Source organism: Anas acuta, chromosome 17 (genome assembly GCF_963932015.1).
Source record: "Anas acuta chromosome 17, bAnaAcu1.1, whole genome shotgun sequence".
Lineage (NCBI taxonomy): Eukaryota > Metazoa > Chordata > Aves > Anseriformes > Anatidae > Anas > Anas acuta.
Window position 1 is genome coordinate 3990461 of NC_088995.1, and position 14998 is coordinate 4005458.

The 14998-nt window shown below is 56.2% G+C and overlaps 1 long non-coding RNA gene across 1 annotated transcript; it reads right to left on the reverse strand.

Moving 5' to 3' along the window:
- Positions 1–1125: 1125 nt before the first annotated feature.
- On the reverse strand, positions 1126–13679 carry LOC137841442 (uncharacterized). Its single transcript, XR_011088619.1, has 2 exons — positions 13145–13679; positions 1126–2521 (listed from the first exon to the last, which is right to left on the reverse strand). It is a non-coding gene; the product is annotated as an uncharacterized lncRNA (long non-coding RNA).
- Positions 13680–14998: the final 1319 nt, after the last annotated feature.

Sequence of the window (14998 nt, forward strand, 5' to 3'; positions counted from 1 at the left end):
GCGCAGTGTGTATTTCTGCCACTCGATCTGTACTTCTGATGACCTCAGGCATACAGTATAAACCTGATGTAAAATATTTCCTTTCCTAATAGGGGAGCTTTTATGGCCTTGGACCTGAGCGAGCAGAAAGTCATCTGGGAAAGGATGCCTGGATAGGAAACCATGGCAAGGAAGGTAATTAATGTGCGGCGCATACTCTCAAATTAGCCTATCCCTGAAGAGGAAGGAAATGAATCACAAGCTGAACTTTTATCCAGCCTCGGGGTCTTCTCAGACACTTACAGAATTTCCTGGTGCAGAGGAGCCGACGCAGAGCTCGGGGATGAGCAGTGACACCAGGGCACGGAGCTGGGCCCCACACCTCCCAGGAAGCCTCCCCGTGCCCAGTGCTTGCTTTTGACGAAGGATATGGGGTCATTTAAACGGCTCCATGCCCCCAAATCAGGGGGCTGTGCTAGGGGCTACCGTGCCAACGAGCTGCACCATAAAGGAAGGGCCAAAAAGTCCCTTCAGAAAACCTGCCAGGGCAAGGTCTTCGCCGCCACCTGCAGCAGGAAGCGCTGCTGGGGGGGATTTTTTGGGAAGAATCTGCTTTAGGAAGCTCAGGGGCAGCTCGCTGTGCTGTAGGGACAGCCACCATCTGCGCTGTGACACAGAGGACCAGCCCAGAGGACGTGCCAAGGACCAGCGTGGCACGGGTACCGTCTGGACTCCAGAGACCCCTCACCCAAAAAGCCAAAATGCCACGGGGACGGGATGTGGGGCAGGACACAGAGCCTGGCAGCGACCTCCTGGCATCTCACAGCGCCTGGGCTCCAGCCAAGGAAGGTGACAATGACCACAGGCACCCATGACCTTGTTTTATGGCATTCCTCCCCAGAAATCAGACATTTCGATCAGCCTACCGGAGGAACAGCCTGGCTGCGGAGCAGGATCTGCCAAAAGGGTTTTTCCACAGCTCCCCACAAGGTACAGGCAGGGCTTGGCCCAGCCTGCGGAGCTGCGTCCTTTGAAGCCCGGCTCATAAAACAGCCACGACAACCAAATGGCTTTAATGTCTCCAGCAAAGCAGAGCTATAAAACCCTGAGCGAGCTTCCGAGAAAAGCTGCCTGTTGGGGGTCAGGGCACAGCCGGGGAGGCAGCAAGGAGCTGGGGGCAGCAGGATACCCCGGGGTATTTGCAGCACCGTGCTGTGGCAAAACCCACAGGCAAGAGGGAGGCAGTGCCACTGCCCCCGAGTTGTGCCAGGGATGCTGGAAGGGGTTTGAGAGTCAGGGAGGAAAGGCACAGCCCCTCCTTGCACCCTGCTCACCCCCCAGCACGGCGTGGCTGCCAGAGATGCAAAGGGGAAGGTGCAGCCCTAAAGAAGCCCTTTTGCAGCTTCTCCTTCTGCAAAACCTGCGTGCAGGCAGCGCTGGCTGCTCACTCATCAGGGCTTTTCGGCGAAGGAGGCGCCGCATCAAGGGCAGTTTTTCTCCTCGGCACGACAGCCTCGAGCACTCGCTCAGGCACCAAAACCAAGCCGAGAGAGAGAGGCTTGCAGGTGAAGGGAAGAACTACCCCATATAATCTGGATAATCATTCGGGGGGATGTTTGGAGAAGAAACCCTTCTGGTAATATTAAATGATGAATTGCGTGCCAATAACTTCCCCGGCGCCGATCAGAAGACATTTCAGAGACGAGCAGGATACGAGGCCGGTGCTGACAGTGACAAATTGGAAGTGCCGACAGACACGCCGCCCTTCCCAGCGCGACGGCGAGGAAATGCCATGTGTCAGCATTTACAAATTAAACCTGCAAGCGGCTGCCGCAGCCTGCAGGACGGAGCCTCCCGGATAAATTCCTCTGAGTCACTGCTGCTTCAGAGGCGGCTCTCTCCGAAATTAGGGTGGCTCTGGGCTGGTTTGAAGAGTGAAATGCAGAAGCCGCATTTGTCATGCAGCAGCGTCCCAGCTGGCATCCCCGTCCTCTGCTTTTAACCCCTCTCTCTCCTTCCTGCACAGGGGCACGGCGTTTTGGCCACGGCCCTGGCTCCGAGGAGGGGTTTGGTGCTGAAGGACACGAAGGGATTTGACGCTGGGCAGGATGGTGAGGCTGGAAACCCAAAGCTCGGGATATTTCTCCCACAAAGATGACCCCAGGTCCCGTCCCTGCCAAAAGGTGGGGACGCTTTTCAGTGCAGGGTCACCGTGGGAAACTTCAGGGTTGCAATTAGGAAAGGCAAAAGAGGAAAGTGAAGCCCGAGTGGTGCCTCCGTCAGGGAGCACGGCCGCTCCAAAGGCACCTGCACTTGCCAGCAGAGCAGAAGGACCCCGGCAAAACCCGCCGAGCGCTCCAGAAGCAGAGGTGCCTTGCCAAAAGAAGGATTCCTGAGCAAACAATAGGTCTTTGTATCGTTAAAGAGCACCAGATGGCTGCTGTTGGGGTGATCCAATGTTAGGAGATGCGCTAATCTGTTGTCAGTGAGGAACAGGGACAAGGAGCAGAGCAGAGCAACCTCGCACCAAGCCAGGGCATAGCTGTAAGGAGAAAGAGCTGGTGTAAAACGCCTCCCTGGCTCAAAACCTGCAAAAGTGCTCCGGGCCAGTGAGCCTGGTCTGCAAAGGAACCGAGGGAAGAAGCAGAGCTGAGAGGAGAGGGGATTTGGCAGCCTCCCCGGGGAGGTACACCTGTGTCACACCAAAGCAAGGCGCAGGGACGGGAGGGGGAAGCAGCAAAGGCTTGTCCCTAGTGTGTCAGAGGGAAAATCCTCTCTCCAGATGCGTCCCACATGTGGTGCCCCCACATGCTAACAGCGGGATGACTTTATGCCAAAGTCTATAGACCGAAGGGGGGCAGGGGGGAAAGCACCAAGTACTGAGTCAGAGGAAGAAATTTTGCCTATAGATGGTAGAAACGCGAGGCAGAGCGCGTGGGATGGATGGGGCAGGTGGGGGAACGGCTGCCAGATGAGGTGGCACAGAGACACCCAGCAAGCCACGAAATGCCAGCTGTGGAGCAGGACAGAGCTGGCCCCAGGAGCTGCGCATTACGCGAGGCGAGGCAGTAAAACCACAAGAGCCAAGCCAAAAACTTGCATTCTGCAGCACTGCTGTCATAATCCCAGCGGGCACTATAAACTGCACAACAGCAGAGAGAGGATACGGGCGGATATTTTGGGTAGTAAAAACCCAACGATAATTCCAGCTAGAACCAACCGAACCCACCAGCCAAATGACCCCAATCCTGCGTGTGGTTGCTGGAAAGGGAAAGCCAAAACTGCCCGGAGCTGCTGAGATTTGGGGCCCTGAGCATCCTCTGGGCACGGCGGTGCTAGAAATGGAGGCATCCCTGAGGATGGGACCCCGGGCTGGAGGTGAGATGGGAACACAGCCCCCGGGGGGGATCAGACCATGATGGGTTTTGGGCCACCACGCTTAGGGGAGCGGGGAGCTCATGGTTTGCACACCAAAACCGTGTTCTCCAAGGGAACAGAGGCACACCCAGCCTGCAAAGGAGGGCGTGCTCCTGCCCAAATAACCAGAGAACTGGCTCGTGGTGCCAGGTGTCAAACAGTGGCAGCAGCTTGGGGAAACGCAAGCGTGCAGCCGTGGCTCACCTGGCACGGGGGGCGCAGCGGAGGGGACAGGCAGAGCCAGCCGTTGTCACCACGCACAGCCCAAACACACAGAAACACGCTGCCTTCAGCCTAAAAATACTCCCCGAGCCACGTAAGCGGCTATTTCTTGTTCCTGCCTTGAAAGGATCCAAGACAAAGCTAGAGAGGACAAAGCCCAAGGTCGAGCCTTTTGCCAGGACATCCACGGAACATGGGAAAGTTTTCCTTTCTCCCAGGCAAGAAAGCCAAAAAGCTCTCAGGCGTTGCTGGGCCATTTGGGGACAAAACTGGGCCACCGAAGGCAGCGGGAGCAGAGCCACTGCCTGGGTGACACTGCTGGGTGTCACCTCGGCTCCGTGGCACCCAGCAAATATTTTCTGGGAGTGGTGAAAGCCTCTGGAGATGAGCACAGACGGGCAGCCAGGTGATGGGCAGGGGCTGCCGGGGGCGGTGGTGGCCGTGCCGGAGCCGTGCCGGAGCCGTGCATCCGCTGCAAAGCCCAGGAGTGTCCCCAGGCAGCGGGCTCGGGCAGCCGGCCAGCGTGAGGCTGTGTTTCCACTCTCTCATACCTGGCACCAGGCTGAGCTCTCCCCGAGCAGCCTGGAAGGAGTTTAACGCTTCCCTCGGCCGCCAAAAGCCGTGCGGGGACCCAGGCACCACCCGCCTGCCCCATGGGACGGCTGCGCCCTTGGTGCCTGGGAACAAAACCCCAGAGATTTTAAGGCACAGAGCAGTGATTTCCCATGGATGTGTGCAATTTGTCAGCTCTGAGGGTGCAGCACCCAAAATCTCCTCCTGGCACCTCGACCACAGCCGCGTTTCGGCAGCCCCCACCTCGCTGTCCAGCCCCAGGTCGCGGGCGCTGCTGTCTCCCCCATCGAGCTGAGCTCTCAGCACAGGGGGGAGAAAACTCCTGGTGATTTATGTCCTGAAGCAAAGCTAATGCCTTTAGGAGGAGGTCTCTCACGCCAAGTCCTAGCTTCAGAAAAAATAAATAAATAAAATCGCATTCATTAGTCAGCTCACTTGGCTGGATCTGTAATAAGAATGTAATAAACTTTCCATATGTCTCTGATAAACCAGGCAGCTTAAGTTATGAGCAGAAAAAGGCATCAATTTTTAAAATGTCAGAATTTGCCATGCAGCTTGGGCCAAGCACTTGTTCTCAACGAGACAGGGGAAGGAGCCGGGTCCAAGTTTAGAGCCGAAGGGGAGGGGGGAGGCCGTGCCAGCCCCACGCTCGCCGCTTCTTTTAAAGCCCTCGTTTCCACCAGCCGAGCACTTCTGAGCCCCCAAAACTTCTTCTGTAGGTTTCACCCTCCGGATCGCTGCCTGGAGGGACTGCAGAGCAGCGTCAGGATCACAGCCCCTGGGCACTGCCCTTTGGAAAAGGGGCTCTCGAGAAGTGTCGATGCCTCCAGGCAGAACCCAAACTCACCCCAGCGACCAGGCCAACACAAGACCTTCAAATCCCATTAAAAGTCTCTCCCCACTGCACGGAAGCCATGGGAGATGGACGCACACACCCTAAAGCAAGCAGACCCCAGCCCCGGTGACCAAACCCACAGCACAGCCAACACCATCTGGCAGCAGCACCGTGCTCGTGGCCAGCCAAATCCCCGAGGAAAACCCACTTTGGGGTGCACGACACGGGGCAGACCCACCAGCACCCCCTGCACAGGGCACAGCTCCCTGGGGACATCTCACCTGGGGTGAATCCGAGCCCGACCAGCCCCAAAGAGTGATGGTTTTTCAGCACTTTAATTACAAAGCAGTAGGCGAGAACAGCGTGTCTGATGTTCAGCAGGAAATTGAACTGCAGAAGCGAGTCAGACATATTCCTACACGGCTCCCTTAGCAACTCTGGGAAAGTTTCCAAATTCCTGCACCATTAACATTTAAGGAATCGTCTCTGAACTCTGGTAGTTAAACAGTGAGGAGAAACAAGACACTGTAAATGGATTTGTTCGGTGTAGGTCAGGCACTGAAGGGGCTGTTTAAATCAGGGCTTGCTGCTTCACAGTGACGGCAGAGGTCTGGCCCGAAGCACTCCATCATTTGAAGCTTACCACCTTTTTATTATTTTTTTTTTTTTTTGATCACTATCAGGCATCGGCAGCGCCCTGCACCCAGAGCCACGGGGCTGGGGGCTCCCATCCACACCCACCCCAAGTGGGCGACCCTGCAGCAAGGCAGCACAGAGCATCCCCGACACTGCACCAAGAGACACCTTGCTGCTCTGGACAGGAGAGAACACCGTGATTTATTCCCCCAAATGCATCGGCTTGACATCTTTATCGCTGTTTGCAGCAGGAGCAGACGCCGGTGCCAGAGAGGGACTGCACACGCCGTCCCCGACAAGCAATTGCGTTTCTCTGCTGCCCGGCACAGGGTGCTCCGGGGGCTCGGGACGCCCTTGAGCATCCCTTGTTTTGACTGAATCATTTCCTGGCTAAATCACTGCAGCTGCCAGCACCACGACGTGTGCCTCAGGCTGCTGTTGGCAGCTACAGACCACAGCGTTGGGCTGTGTTTTCTCTCCAGTGCCCACCTCGTACCTGAGCGCGGTCTGAGTGCCCACTTTCTGAGCGTAATGGGATAGGTGGTGGTGGAAAACGTCCCTTTCCAAACAAACTGGAGTTCTGTGGCCTGAAAGGTGAGCAACAGCCCACAAAACACAGTTTCTTCCCTTGCTTTTCAGTTATCCTGCCCCATGCTGCATGGAAGCATAATTGTAGTCGCAAGCCTCTGACTCAGTGCCCTCAAACCCAGCTGGGAACCAGCTCACTGTTTCCTCTGTCCTCTTGCAAAGGTGCCAAACCCATGGATTTGGACATCTAAATCTGGGAATCTCGTTTTTCGTTCTTATTTTTTAAGCCAGATGTGTGAAATGCACCCACCATGGCAGCCTGTGCCTGGCAGCCCCCGTGCACCAAAAGCTTGTCCTGCGTCCAAGCTGCTGATGGCACCTCACGGCGATGCAAGGCACAGAGGGTGAAGGGAGCAGGGAGAGGAGAGGATTTACCAGCAGAGCAGCTCCCGTGGCTGGGTATCACCTCCACGGGGCTCAAGCCCCATCCGACTCCCTGAGACTGATACAGCGCCAGGGAGCCCTTGAGCACGGGGTAACAAACTCAACCCCAGCTCCACACAATTCTCCCGTTTATAAAATAAAGTGTCCAGCCTCATCAACCCACAGAGCAAGGAGGGGGCTGTCCCCTGTAGGACATCGTGTCCCCCAGCGTGCTCGTGCAAGCAGGCAGCTTCTGTGCACGGGGTACCAGAGGCTGCCTCGGAAAAACACGTGCCATTTGGAGACGGTACAAAGCACTTGTGTTCCTCTGCTGCCCAAATGTTTGCTAGATGTGTAATTCTCTCCACTAACAAACCCAGAGGAAAAAAAAAAAAAGTCTGGAAGGGTTTTGTACAGTCTCCTGGGACCATGTTTCAAGTCTAATTGCCACTACGCATCTTTAATTTCACGTGGTGTCCTTGCAGCTTCTCCTAATGCAAACTGGGGTTATTCGCACCCAGAAAGGTGCTCAAAAAGCCCCAAAGTGAGCTTCTGCCTCGGGTGCATGGATGGGGCTGGGACAGGCTCTGCGCTGGTGAAAAGAAAGAATCAGCCCTGCATGGATGCTGCAGCCCCAAAACACAGCCCGGCTGGCCCCAGCACTGCTCAGCTTGAGAAATAAAACCCAGACTTGCTGACGTGCCCCCTCACCGTCCCCTGCCCCTCGATTTACTGTTATGTATTCGGACACGTCCCCGTTCACCTGGTCAATAGCGCTGCACCGAGAGCCTATCGCTCAGCCGCACCCGCGGCGCTCGGGCAGCGATGCTCCGGCATCAATCACCGGGCGCAGGAGAAATAACAGCCCCGGAATATTGTTGTCCCAGGATTAATGCCTCTTGCTGTGAAAACAAACGTCCCAGCCTTGCCTCAACGTTCATTTTTGATAAATGATTTGACTTCGCCTTGACACTTCTGTAGCAGCAGGAGACCATTATCCTGAGACAATGTTTTATTCTATTGACATTATCTCTTAATTATAACGTGAGCGATATCAAAGAGGGAGCAAGAGCCCACCAATTCCTCAGGCAGAGCTCGTGCAGTTTGCCCTGTCAGGGTATCCAGGAGAGATTTCCCTACGGCACTTGGATGAGCTATGGCAGAGGGGCAGGATGCGTGCGCTGCCCTCCCATCACTGCGCCAGTTCGTGCTCACTGAAGGGCTGCGTATCTATACCCAGGAGCAAGGTATTTTGGTTTTAAATTTGCAGAAGTAGGGTTTTTTTTGTTTTGTTTTGTGCTTTTTTTAATTATTTTTTTTATTTTTTAGAAAGACAAAGGTTTATATGTTTGCATAATTTTTAACGAGACTTTAGCGAGATTCAACAGGGATTTGGCATTTACCATACCTCAGAACACAGTTAACGTTCAGGTGAAGTTTTTCTCAAGGGATTTTCTCAAGCCTTATGCTTCAGGGGTTCTGTCAGCTGCTACCTACTGGCAGGAGAGGACCCACAGGCGAGCACTCACCTCTGCTTTTTTGGGGTTGGCTCCCCCAGGAACATCCAGAGCCCAGGCACTGCTGTGTGCTCAGCCCATGCTCCGAGCCGCTGGGGCTTGGCTGTCAGCAGCTCCAATTGGCATTAATTGTTTGCAAGGTTTGGTTTTGCAATACCGTTTTGCACACAGAGAATAAACAAGAAGATGGGGAACCACAAAACACTCGTCCTTAAAGCCCTGAACCAGAGGAACCACGTCTGCTCCCTTCAGAGGAGCACTGCACCGCAACTGCTGTGGGAAATATCAGAGAGCAGCACTTTTTAATCTTTAAATTGAGCTGACTTAATTCACTTCCAAGAAGCAGCACGGCACCTTGTGCTGGGACGCGCTTTCTCCAAAGCAGAAAAATAAATCCCGGGGCTGGTGCCCACACAGGAGGGCTGGAGCAGGAAAACCCGCAGTGATGTGTCGGGTCAAGAGAGCACAGAGGGAGACAACAGGCTCACTGCTACACCTTCCTTCCCCCTCTGCACCTCCAAGGACACCTCGGCTGGGGAGAGGTGCCCTGTGCCACCCCTCAGCCAGGCGGTCCCTCGGGTAAGCGATGGGGCAGAGGGGCCAGCTCCTGCCCCACGGTGCCGGCACCACGTGCTGCTCTCACACTCAGCCCCTCCCCGGTTCTCCCTTTGAAACTGGAGCACAAAGATCTCCGTAGGGAGCCTGTGTTGATTTGTTTCACGATTTCCATTAATTACCAGGTAAACGAGATCCCCGCGCACTCCTTGGGCACCTTGCCTCGTTCGTTCAGGCTCCTGACAGCTGCTGGAGCAGCCAGGATGCCTGCAGCACGCGATGCCTGGCAGGGCACCCTTTCGCTTGCTCTGACCTCCGCAATCAGCCCATCTGCTTTATTTCAGCATCGCCCCTTGGAATTCGTTCTCAGCAGCTCAAATCCACCCCCATGCAGGCAGAGCAGCTCACGAGGCCCCATTTGGGCAAGGGGAAGTGCCTGGGAGCCCCTGGGGTGCACACCACTGGCACACCGAGCTCCAGACCTGGCCAAGGGCTCCTGCCCAGCAGAGCTCACGCACAGGAGGCACCGAGAGAATCAATCAGAGCCACATGGTACTTTAAACACTGAAACCTTTCCTGGAAAGCCAATTAACAGCACCTAGCAATTAAAGTCAGGCCACTGCTGAGCACCAGCCACCTTTGGGTGGAGGCAATGGGGAAGAAGGGAACAATCTCTGATTTATTACTCGAGAGAGAGCCCGTGCTGTGGCTGCAGTTTCTGCCTTACGAAGGATGGTTTCTTCCCGGGGCAGGGGGATGCTTCAGCTGGGATTAAGGGGTCAGACACGCTCGCGTAGCCACCAGTGACATGCCCCAGTGATTTACAGGCACGCAGAGGGGCTGCAGCCAACCGACCGACCGCGGCTTTCAGGGATTACTTGACGCAGGATGAAGTAGATCAAATGCAAATGGGTGCATGGTATGTGAACAACCCCAGCCAGCCGCGGCTGCTAAACCCTCTGGTTTCTTTCACGAGGCTTTGAAACGGGGAAACGGAGCTTCAGATAATTTATTTGCCAGGGGCACCGGGAAGGGCAGGGGAGTATTTACGAGGCAAAGAAAATCCACAAGGTATGTCTGTGGGGATGCGCCCGCCAGGGCACCGAGCGGGGATTAGGCAGGGAGGGGGGACAGATCCCAGCCTCCACCCCTCGATTGCCTCCTCGGGAGGGCAGCCAGAGTGCCCAGCCCTCCCCACAGGGCTGGGGCCGGGCTGGAGCAGCACTCACGGGGCTGGCAGCAGCACAGCAGGAGCAGATGAGGCCAAGGCTCAACCCCTGGCAAAAGCAGAACCTCCCAGCTCCTGCCGTGCGTGTGCCAGCTCCGAGAGGTCCCCGAGCCCGGCTGCAGGGGGCTGTTGGCTGTGAAGGTGCAGGCCAGCCTGCCCCACTCACCCTATGGGAATGAGTCCTGCGCACACAGCAGCTTCTAGAGAAGAGGGAAGAGCAAACATGGGGCTGTTTGGCAGCTCCACGCAGGCAGGGTCCCACAGGGGGTCTCCCCACACCGCTGCAGGATGCTCAGCACAGCTGGACCCACAGCAGCCCTGCTTTGGGAGGACAAAGCCAGGGGACGGAGTTAGCAAACACTGGGAACTATTTGCTAGAACAGCGCTCCAAAAAAAATCCCGATCTCCCTTTATTTTTGTTGGCTCCAGAGGTGGCTTTGCTGCTCCGCGTGGTATTCAGCTCACTGGAAACAGCACTCACAAGGGATGTAGCTAAGAGGGAGCAGCTCAGCTTCTTGACTCGGGGCACTCGATGCAGATAAGAGCCGTGCACTGTGAACCTGGCCAGCACCGGGCTCCAGCCCCCAACGTTCCCATGGATCTGCTCCGCTCTGGTTTCCACACACATGGCCCCGAGCCAAAGGCTTACTTGGAAAAGCAGAGGAAGTCTCCAGCAAGGGGGGAGAGGGTAATTCCTTGAAATGCTGTCTTTGGGGAAGGGATTTGCAGTTGCTGGAAATTCCTTCCCTGGAAGCTCAGCTGCAAAGCTCAGCTCCCCCCAGCCCCTGCCAGCACCACGAGCAGCGGGACACCGCGACCCACGGGCTGTGGGCACAAGGGGAAGCCTCCTGGCCGCAGCACCAGTGGCTCTGCAGGCATTTTCCTACAAGAACTGGTCCAGAAACTGGTTCAGATGGAAAAAGCAGAAAGCAGACGGGTCACAGTGTTGTTTTTTTAAATAAAACAGAGCAGTGCAGCCACAAGCAACATCATTAAATATAATGAAATTAATTCAGCTCAGTACCACGCAGCCAGACACCCCCAGAAATGGTGCTCAGCAGCAGTCACAGGGCCACTGTTGTAGGTGACATCCCCTGGCCCTGCAGGACCAGGGAAGCAGCAGGAGCAGGGCCAGGCACAGCCCTGCAGACCCTCCTCATCCTGCGGACACCACACACACCCGATGTGCAGCCTGTGCCATCAGCATCACATCCAAAGCCAGCTCAAGTCTGGGAAAATTGTGAACTTACAAAAGGAGAAAATAAACTTTATATATTTTTTTAAATCCCTCCAAAATAGCATTGTGTGCTCGTGTGCTAACCCCCAGGAACCACGGGCTGAGAGATCAAACCTTATTTCTCAGGGGACTGATATCACCATTTGGTATCAATTTTCCATCCCACTGCTCCTTTTTAGGAATTGTTTCTCTTGCTCCAGAAAACGAGCGCTCCCAGGGAGCCACCACCGAGCGCAGGGAGCCCTGGCTGCGCGCCGGCCGCACGTCACCGCTCCGAGCCCTGGGGGCACCTCCCCGACGGGCACCACACCAAGATGGGAAGGGGAAATGGGGACTCGGGATGGGTCCCTGCATCGTCTCACCCTGGCTGGGGTTCCACACACAAAGCACCACGGGGAGCCCCTTGCCCACGGCAGCAGGGATGGAGCATCCCCAGCAGAGCACCCCGCCGCACAATGGGGTAAGGCCACGGATCTCACCGCCAGGGCACGGTGACACCTTGCTAAAAGGAACTTCTCAAAGCGGGGGGGATGTCATGTTTTTTCCTTCCCGTTTTAAAGGGCAGGAGAATTCCTGACAGTGCAGGGTGGAGGAGCTCACGCAGAAGTGTTTTTTCCTAGAAATGGCCCAACCCTGACTCTGGTGCCTAGCGAGGCGGTGAAGTTAAGCTCCTGCGTCCCTGCTATCAGGAGGAATAGAGAAGTTCAGTCACGCTACTTAAACAAGGCAGTGAACACCAGGAGGTTTAGCACTGACATCCAACACACACACTTGGGAGCAGAGACTTCTTTGGCAGAGCCCAGCAGCCCTTATTTGCTTTCTGCGACGGTAACACCCTCGAAGCAGGTCTCGGCACGCAGGATGTACCCATGGCACAGCTCATGCTGGGGTCTCCCAGCTCTGTCCCTCTGTTTGCAGCAGGGGAAGGGACACGACAGAGCTCTCTGCAGCACGGGCACCACCAGGCAGGCTGGGCTGCAGCCAAGGCGGCAGAGGGCTGCGCAGAGCGCTGCGCTGGCAAGGCGCAGAGGGCAGCTGGGGGCCGGGGCTGCCGGGCACCGCTCGTGCCAGCACTGCGGCACGGAGTGGAAAAACGCTTTCTGCTCAGCCTCAGACTGAGAAAAGGCTCAAACCAGGGTAGATCACATAGATAGTCTGGAGAGAGAGGTGTCCAGGCTGGATCGCTACCCTGCGTGCAGGAGGGATGCTGGTTTAAGCAGCACAGGCACAGCCAGGACCCGAGTGTTGCACCACAGTGTGACACAGCAGAGATCCCTGTCCAAAACAGGATTAAAACCAAGCAGCATGGGACCACAGGCAAACCCCGCAGTGCCCAGCCATGGAGAAGCAACACAGGCTCTGCTCCAAACCCCCACGAGCAGTTTGTCTTCCCTCCAGATACTTCCCACCTGGACAGAGCTGTTCGTTGTGGCTCAGTGTAAAACAAACCAGGTTCCACAAAGCCCTTAATCCCCTCCTGGCACCTCCTACCTGGGCTTTGGGATCCTCAGTCCCACACAGTAAGCTGCATAGACATAAAGCTCAGTCCCATATAGTGGCTGTGGGTTTCCCCATAGCACCCTCCTGCATCGCAACGCCACCCCATAATTATAACTGCATTACCTACATACTTTAAAACAATAAAAAACACAGACAGGAGAGCAGCACCCAGGCTGTAACTGTGCCCCAAGACAACCATTGCACTTTCCAAGGCCAGGTGCCCAGGGAAGCACCCAGCTCCCCAGTCCAGCAGTGAGGCTGGTGCCTGGGTGGCTCAGGAGGGTGCTGGGGAGGCAGCAGCTGGGCTGGATCATGGGGTACCACCACTCTGCCCCACGAGAAACACACTATACACACGCATATAGGAGCTTTAGGGAAGCTTAATACGAGCCTTGCAGGTTACCTAGAGCCTGGCTACCCTCCCAGGCAGACAAAAAGCAGGAGGAAGCACCCGAGGGCACAGAGGCAGCCCTGGGGCTCTTGCCATCACTTACCACCCTTCATCGCCGGAGGAGTTTATCCCTGCTGCGAGTCCTGCACCCGGGAGACCAGAGCCATGGCCCTGTGGAGCAAACCTGAATGCAAAGGGTGGAAGTGGAGCAATCACACCACCTGGGGCAAAACAATAAGTTGTTCCCAAACCAAGGCTTAATGCCCAGCACCTGCCGAGCTTGAATCCAGCAGGACCAGGCGGGCACCTGGCAGCCCTATGGGCACAGGTGGGGGTAACGTGGGGGCTGCTCCTTGCTGGGGGGGGAGTCCCACAAAAGTCTGAGCCCCCCCCTCTAGCCCTGGGGTGCCAGGGGAGGTGGGATGGGTGGGATGGGGCAGCCTCTTGGGGCTGTGGGCATGGAGAGGAGCTGGCTGTGGCGATCCCTGGGGCTAACAGCAAGGCGGGGGGGGGCCCGCAGCCTGCTGGCAGCAGGGCAGGCCGAGCACAGCCATGGCCTCCACAGGCCGCACAGCCTCCGGGCCGGGGCCTCCGCAGCACCACAGCTCCCCCCGGCGGCCTCAGAGCGGCTCAGCAGGGCCCCGACCCCCAAAATTTCCCCCTTGGGGCAGCCTGGCACCCCCAGACACCCCCCAGCACCCTACGAGCCCCCCAACACCCTATGAGCCCCCCAAAGTACCCTACGAGCCCACCCCCAGCACGCCCGGGCTGCAAAGGGCCGGGCGGTGCCCCCACAGAATCCATCTTGACAAAAAGCTCTTGCAATTTTTTTTATTTTTTTCCATTTTTTTATTGGTCTTACCTGCACAACAGCAGCGAGCGCTGGTCGCTCATTGTCAGTCGCAGCTTGCTGAGGTGGCAGGCTGAGAGCCACAGGTCGCAGGTGGATAATTTTGGTTTCAAGACTCAGAAATAGTCCAGCAGTGCTGGCCGTAAGACTTGGCTAGTCCCGTCCTGCCTGTGAGACGTGGTTTGGGCATCTAGCTCGGCTTGTGGACCAAGTTCTGGGTTGCTGGGATCCCCCTTTATCACCTGGGCTATACCACAACTATTGCCATGGTAAATCAGGCTCAGCCCAGCTGCAGAGCTGGGGACACGGCCGGTAAGGCACACAGCAGCTCAGGAGATGGTGGTGGTTTCATCGCCTGTTCTCTTTCTGCCCAGTAAGAGGGACGGAGGCGTAAGAGGAAAAGTATTGTTTAGCTCCCTAGGAGTCACAGGGCTGTCTAGACAATTGCAGTGGTTTCCAATTCACGGTAACATCCATGCCACATGATGTGTAAGACGTTCTCTGGTACAAGAGAGACCAGGGACTGCCCCACTGACTTCTTTCCTTGCCAGAGGCACCAGCATTGTCCTCTTTGGCTTTCCCAAGGTAGTTAACCAAGAGCAGCCCTGGGCTTTGAGCTTCTTTCCCACCAGAGGGTGACCCCCATCCCCAGCTATCATCCAGCCCCAGATCCCGCAAGACCTCATTTCAGAAATCTGGAATAGTTTTGCCAAATCCCACTAAGGCGATTGTTACTTTCATTATTGCACATGACTTCCTCCATCTCAAAAGCAGAAGTATTTTCCTTAACACTCGAGGAGAGGCACGGCTTCTGCCTGCTCCCCACCCACATGCTGGTGGCGGGGGCAGAGCGAGGCGATGGCCTCACAGCACCGATGGTGCATGGCCAGGACGAGCTGACACTGCAGGGCTGAGCACACAGCACAGAAAACTGGTCTGGCAGGAGCGATGTGGTGGGTTTGATATGCCAAAGAGCTTTTTGGCAAGGCTCATCTCGCTGTCACCTGAAGCATGGAGAGAGCCAGCAGTTCAGAATAAAAAGGCTCTGGACTGGAATCACTGGAGCTGAAGGTCATGGCACAGAATAGGGGCTTTAAAAATCACCAC